Here is a 7,984-nt window from a genome sequence, read left to right as displayed (position 1 = left end):
GGCTCCATGACTTAGTCCTTTCACTAGGACATCTCCCTTAGCAATTCCATGACACAATGCATATGCGTGCTCCAGAAGGGAAAGAATGAACAAAGCATCAAGTTGGCAAACCAAGTATGCCGCTGGAAAGATGAGACGATTTCGATTGAAATTGATATGAAGATCACCGGAAACGGATGCACGGTTTGCAAATGGCAAGCAAAACAAGAATGACGCAAATCTACGATTAACAGCACGATGCCACTTAGAATGCAACAAAAAACTAAGCTACTGCACACCAACATATCAACAAGGCATATGGCAGTGATGTACAAGAGATGCTTGACAAAACGTGAACACTGAGCTATGGCTAAATCACACTAGAACAGGTTCAAACAAGCATGGCACAATACTAACATGTCAAAACCAGCATCAGGAAGCACTGTTTAGAGAAAGCAAACAACATTCTACAGGAACATATCATAGCATACAAGGCATTATATGATTCTACTAAAACGATAGAACAAAAGTCTCTTACTGAACATGAGCCAAAAAGGCACAGAAGATATGATGGCACCCATGTAAACATAGCAAGTTTTATTAACAGTTTCAGACTTAGAAGAAAAAATAGAGCATGGCATAAATAGAATTATGATATCAACTTTGCAAGCTCATGCCACTCACCACAAAGCATTAAAAGCCAAAATAAGCATACCTATAGCAAGATGAGATGTTCATGAATCTAACCATGGAAAGAGCAAGTTCATAGGGTACATTCATCACTATAAACAACCATGGCAATTTTGATTAACATGTTAACAATCTGCCAGGAACATTTTATAACAAAAGTAGAGCAAAAAGTATCCACATTCTATAGCACTCCATAATTTCAAACAGGGTTATGAATGGATAGAGCATAACCACATGTTCAAAACATCCTCACTGAACTAAATCAAAATAAGCATGGATCTCAATGTAGCATCAAGTTTACATAGCATCAAAATAACAGCAGGAAAAGGAATTAGCAAAAACCTAAGTCCCTGAAAACAGCAACACCACGGGACCTACTTTGCATGCTTGTGCTAGTCACCACCTAGATCACAAAAATACAAGACTTGCACCTTTGTAAATATGGCATGTTTTAGTTCAAAACACATGTAGAACTCATGCTCATGTGATGCACACATCAAATGCAACAAAAATGACAAATCAACATGATCTGATAAGTACCAGTTAACATTTTATAACACTTTTGCAACAACGAAAATGGCATCATAATGGACAGTAACATGCACAGAAATGATGCTAACATGAAGATCTCAACGAGACGAACCTTTCGACATATCATAAGCATGATTCGGAGCTACGAGCACGGAGATGCGACATGTTGAAGGAGGCATGAAAATATTAGGGAGTTTCGGGACTTAGTGGAATATTACCCTCCAAAATCCCAGATCCAGGGTTCGGTGTGGCGCGGACTTTGATGTGGCCGGATCTCGCCGGAATAGTGGCCGAAGAGGAGGAAGGTGACCGGAGAGGCGCGGGCTTCGAGGAGGCGATCGCCGGCGCGAGGGTCCGGCCAGATCCGGGCACGGCGGTGGCGGAGGGCGGAGGCGGTAGGCGGCAATGCGCGTGGGCAGTGAGCAGCGCTAGGAGGCGATGGGAGAGGGCGGCGCGAGCTGCGCCCGGTGGCGGCGGAAGGCGGTGAGCGGCAGCCGGGCGGCGAGCGTCGCGGCACAGGCAGCGTTGCGCGGCAGCGCACGGTGGCGGGGCGCACCGGCGGCTTTGGGTCGGAGGGCCGGCCACGGGCCTCGGCTGGCTGGTAGGACGGTTTGGCGCACCACATGGCGGCCCGCAATTGGTCAGGACGGCAGAGCGGATGCGTCCAGTCTGAGCGGACGTGTCCGGCGGCGGAGGAGGGAGATGGCTAGGGTTTGGACCCGGATTTTGGGGGTGATGCACATATTTAGATGTAGGGGGAGTTTGGAGTGTCCAAATGAGGAGCGGTTTTCTCCCACACGATCGTGATCCGATGACGGAGGACATGGAGATTGTTTAGATGGGTTATTGGGCTGTTTTAGACGGGTGTTGGGCTGCAACACACAAGGGGCTTTTGCGGTACCAGGTTAACTGTTGTAGCGTCAAAAGTATCAGGTTAACTGTTGTAGCGTCAAACACACAAGGGGCTTTTACTTGGCCAGGAGCACTTTTGACCTCTGGCGGAGCGATTCCGCCGGGGGAACTTCCCTCCCGGAGGGGGAAATCATCGTCATGTCATCACTAACAACTCTCCCATCTTGGGGAGTGCAATCTCCATCAACATCGTCAAGAACACCATCTCCTCCCAAACTCTTGTTCATCTCTTGTGTTCAATCTTTGTACCATAACTATAGATTGGTGCTTGTGGGTGACTAGTAGTGTTGATTACATCTTGTAGTTCGTTACTATATGGTTTATTTGGTGGAAGATTATATGTTCAGATCCATTATGCTATTTAATACCCCTATGATCTTGAGCATGTTTATCACTTGTGAGTGGTTACTTTTGTTCTTGAGGTCACTTGATAAATCATGTTGCATGTAATCATGTGAACCTGATATGTGTTTGATATTTTGATAATATGTATGTTGTGATTCCCTTAGTGGTGTCATGTGAACGTCGAGTACATTACACTTCACCATATTTGGGCCTAAGGGAATGCATTGTGGAGTAGTTATTACATGATGGGTTGCGAGAGTGACAGAAGCATAAAACCTAGTTTATGCACTATTCCGTAAGGGACCGATTGGATCAAAAAGTTTAATGCAATGGATAGGATTTATCCTTAATACTTTTCTCGTAGTTGCGGATGCTTGCAAGGGGGTTAATCATAAGTAGGAGGTTTGTTCAAGTAAGAACAACACCTAAGCATTGGTCCACCCACATATCAAATTATGAAAGTAGCGAAAATGAAGCGAATCAACATGATGAAAGTGACTAGATGAAATTGCCGTGTACCCTCAAGAAATCTTTGCTTATTATAAGAGACCATTTTGGCCTGTCCTTTGCCTCAAAAGGATTGGTCTACCTTGCTGCACTTTTTTTACTATTATCATTACATTCTCATTATGAAATACCTTGCTATCAAACTACTATGTTACTTACAATTTCATAACTTGCAGACATTACCTTGCTGAAAACCACTAATCATTTCCTTCTTCTCCTCGTTGGGTTCGACACTCTTACTTATCGAAAAGAGTTACCTTTGAACCGCTATGCTTGTGGGTCATCAAGGCTATTTTATGGCGTCGTTGCCGGGGAGTGAAGCGTCTTTAGTAAGTGGAAATTGGTAAGGAAACATTTATATAGTGTGCTGAAATTTATTGACACTTGTTACTATGGAAAACAATCCTTTGTAACATCCCAATTTTCAATTTGGATGTTAATCATTAGCTCATCATATGCATCCATGATTCTTGCATTTTTGAATTGGTTTTATTTGGACATTTTGATCCTAGAGACCTTATGCAACTCAAGGACGATGTGAGAGAGTTGGAGGTTTTCATAAAATTCCATTTTTTTAATTTTCAAAATTTGGTAAGTTAGATCAATGTGATTTTTATTTGAAATTATTTTTCCAATTATTTCAAAACAAATAAAATAATGAGAGAAGATAATATGACTACTTCAAAACATAGGAAATAATAGAAATTTAGTTTTAAATAAAAATGTGTATTTTATTTGAATTTTTATTGAGATTTTATTCGATTAATTTAGGGAAAAATTGCATTTTTAAAATTTGCATTTTCGCCCAGAAAAATGCCCATGTTGTCCTAAATATTACTAGAGGACCATGGAAATTATTTTTGGGATTTTGGGATTTTTATTTATTTTATTTTTAGATTTTTTCTTTTTTCGGTGAAATAATTTAAAAAAATCCTAACTGGGCCGGCCCAGCTAGCGCCAGGCCGTGGCCAAGCTCGCCGCCGCCGAGTCCGGCGCGGACTCCACATCCCCCCGCTGACTCCACATCCCCCGCTACCTAGCCCCTTCTCCAAGCAACCCCCCGGCCCCTTTAAATAGGGCCGAGGCCCGACCTCCTCCGCCACCTGAGCCACCCCGCCGCCCGCAGCCGCAACACAGAAGGGATTTTGCGGTACTAGGTTAACTGTTGGAGCGTCAAATGGCCTCCAGATGATACGAAATTTGACAGGCGGTCTACTGGTGGTGTACCAAGGCCACTTGACAAATCTCGGCCCATTCCGAGAACTTTTAACTCCTGCTCACGAAAAGAAACAGGAGGGGTGCGCCGGGTGCATGTGGGAGTGTCGGATTGCGAAACGGACAACGGGGAAAATGCTCGGATGCATGAGACGAACACGAATGCTAATGCGATGCACATGATGACATGATATGAAATGCATGACATGAAAAAAATGCGAAACGAAAGACAAAACCCAACCACGAAGGGAATCTCATAACTTAAAGCCTAAAATGGCAAGAGTCGGGGTTACAAATATGGCAAGTTACATCCAGGGTGTTATAGTTGTTGATCTTGATAACCCACAATCAAAGAACCAACGTTAGGATAAGAGAGACTTTGTTGCTAGGAAGCATGGCAAATAAAGACAAACATGGGTTCAGAAACCCATGCCTTTTCGTCTTAAACCATCCAAGAAAAAGGATGATGAGGATTTTGAGCGCTTTGTTGAAATGATTAGACCTATCTTTCTGCGTATGCGTTTGACTGATATGCTTAAAATGAATCCTTATGCTAAGTATATGAAAGATATTGTTACAAATAAAAGAAATATACCGAAAGCAGAAATTTCCACCATGCTTGCCATTTATACTTTTAAAGGTGGAATACCAAAGAAACTAGGAGATCCCGGAGTACCAACTATACCATGCTCCATTAAAACAAACTATGATAAAACTGCTTTATGTGATCTTGGAGCCGGTGTTAGTGTTATGCCTCTCTCTTTATATCGTAGACTTGATTTGAATAAGTTGACACCAACTGAAATATCTTTGCAAATGGCCGATAAATCAACTACTATACCTATCGGTATCTGCGAGGATGTGCTTGTTGTGGTTGCAAACGTAACTATTTTAATGGACTTTGTTATTCTTGATATTCCCGAGGATGATAGTATCTCGATTATCCTTGGTAGACCCTTTTTGAATATTGCGGGGGCTGTTATTGATTGCAACAAACGCAATGTCACTTTTCGTGTTAATGGTAATGAGCATATGGTACACTTTCCGAGGAAGCAACCTCAAGTCCACAGTATCAGTTCTATTGGAAAATTTTCAACGATTACTATTGGAGGTTTTGAATTTCCTCTTCCTACTATCAAGAAGAAATATGATATTCTTATTGTTGGGGACATGCATATCCCCGTTGAGGTAACCTAGTGTTATTCGAAAATTGTTCGGTTCCATGTTATTCGGAAAGAGTTTGTTAACAAGACCTGATCAACCTTGTTAGTGGATTCCTATTGATGAGCACAACTCTCTGTACCCTCCTTTTACTTTCTGTTATTTAGATTAAATAAAGAAAAACTAGTATTTTCTGTCTGTTGTCTGAATTATCCTTGCAACGAAAATACCCTGAAAATAAAAGTTCTCCAAATGTGCTGAAAATGAAATATGATTTTTTGTAGAATATTTAAGAATTTCTGGCACTAAGAACACACTAGGGGGGCCCACCATTTGGCCACGAGGGCACAGGGCGTGCCCACCCCATTAGGGCGCACCCCCTACCTCGTGTGCCCCATGTGGACCACCTCCACTTACTCCAGCACCCACTCACTTCGTCTTCCTCCAGAAAAACTCATCCCATAGCTCAAACCCATGTTCTAGCTCCTCTTGCTGTCATTTTCGATCTCTTTGCTCAAAGCTCCATTCACAAAACTGTTTTGGGGGGTTGTTCTTCGGTATGTGACTCCCCCAATTGTCCAATTAGTTTTTGTTCTAGTGATTTATTTATTGCAAATTTTTGCTGCTAAGGTGACCCTGTTCTTGAGCTTGCATGTCAAATTTATATGGTCTAAAGTAGTTTTAATGCATGATATAGCCTCTAGGCACCTGTGGGAGTAGTTGTTATCAACCTCGTTGACTTTGATTCACTTTTATTTTGACTCACTAAAAAATATCAGAAAATTTTCAAAGAAACAAAATGATGAAGAGATTGTTGAGGGGCTCTTCGAGCCGAAGCTCGAAGGATAAGCAGAATGAGGAGAATAAAAAGCCCAAATACAATCTTCCTCGCACTGCGGAGGTTCGGCCGTGCGAATGGCCTTGTGATGCGTTCTTGAGAGCCGCCAGATTTTAGGATGACTTTTATTACATGGCTGAGAATGCAGGCCTCACCGACTTCCTCCACGACCAACGCGAACAGTATCTCCTACTCACTAATATTTTTGTGTAAATTTTTTGTTTCCATGATAAGAAATCACCACCTTCAGTGGAGTTTCACTTATATGATGAGGTTAAGGAGATGTCACTCCATGATTTTTGTCGGGGCTGCAAGAAACCCTTTGTGGGCAGCTTTGAGGAACCACATCATAGTGATGTGGATGGATTTATTGATAGAATTGTTGTAAGGGAAACGAGGAAAGTTTTTGATGCAAGAATAGTGGAAATCTTAGTGCTCCTGATCTTGTCATCTTGCGCCATGCTTTGTTTCGTGATACAACTTTTAGCTTAGGCGCTATTGTTGCTAAATGATTAAGTCTGAACTATACAAAGGTCCCCATCTTTGGAGGCATCTTTGCTTCATGCCTTGCTAAACACTTTGAGATACCTATTAGGCATTATGAGAAAGAGGAAAATTTGGTGCCCCCTTTTTCTAGATTATAAGAGTATGATAGCACATGAATTTATTGTTAAAAATAAGAAGAAGATGCTTAAGTATAATTTGATATTTGATAAAACTCACTGTGAGACTATTACCTTGCCTGCACCCTCTTTGTTTAACAAACTTTCAGGCACGTACCTCATCTTTCTCAAGGCCATTTATGCATACTGGAGGCTGACACAAGTCCTAGAGCCTGAGCATGAGCCACCACTTGAACCTTATCGACAGTCTGAGGACCCTGAGGACCCTCCTCAGTACACCGGAGAGAGTAGCTTCGTTCCATGGGCATAGACCAACTTAGGCCAAAATCCTAAGCTTGGGGGAGTACGTATTTCTCACCGACATTACATTCATGTTCACACACACATTCTAGTTGTCGGTTCTCATACTTTTTCATTGTACTATCCATGCTAGTTTATTTTCTTTTCAGAGCCTTCTTCTTGTGTGTTTCAAAAACCTTAAGAAAAACAAAAAAATAGTTGTAGCTTTTAGCTAGTTTACTTTCCATTCCTATAGTAGTAGTAATTAAAAGAAAACCCAAAAAGATTTCTCGTTCTTCTTTTGCTTGTTGGGAACTTTCCCGTGTAAATAGTTTTATTTCTTTTCTTTTTCTTTGGGGGTCGAGAGGAGAAAACCATGATGAAAATGCTGATTGGCTCTCATATGCATTATTATTGATTTAACCAAGAGCCCATATCACCTTGTCTTCTCGCTTGTATAAAATGCTTGCAGATTCCATCTTAGTCCAATGGACATGCACTATTATTATTATCCACACCGTTCGGCCATGTGAGTGAAAGGCAATAATGACGATATATGATGGACTGAATGAGATGAGAGAAGCTGGTATGAACTTGACCTATCTTGTTTTTGTAAATATGATTAGTTCATTGTTCCTGATTCAGCCTATTATGAATGAAATATGTTTGCAATGACAACTAGAGATTATAGTTGCCCATGCCATGCTTAATTAGCTATGAGTTTATAATGGTTTACCTTGCGTGCAACCATGCTATTAAAATGGTTGTGATGTGGTATGATAAGGTGGTATCTTCCTTTGAACGATTCGAGTGGCTTGACTTGGCACATGTTCACACATGTATTTGAAACAAAATCAACATAGCCTCCACGATATTTATGTTCATGGTGATTTATATCCTACAC

The sequence above is a fragment of the Triticum dicoccoides genome, chromosome 4A (assembly GCF_002162155.2).
Source record: "Triticum dicoccoides isolate Atlit2015 ecotype Zavitan chromosome 4A, WEW_v2.0, whole genome shotgun sequence".
Lineage (NCBI taxonomy): Eukaryota > Viridiplantae > Streptophyta > Magnoliopsida > Poales > Poaceae > Triticum > Triticum dicoccoides.
This window is presented reverse-complemented; position numbering follows the sequence as displayed.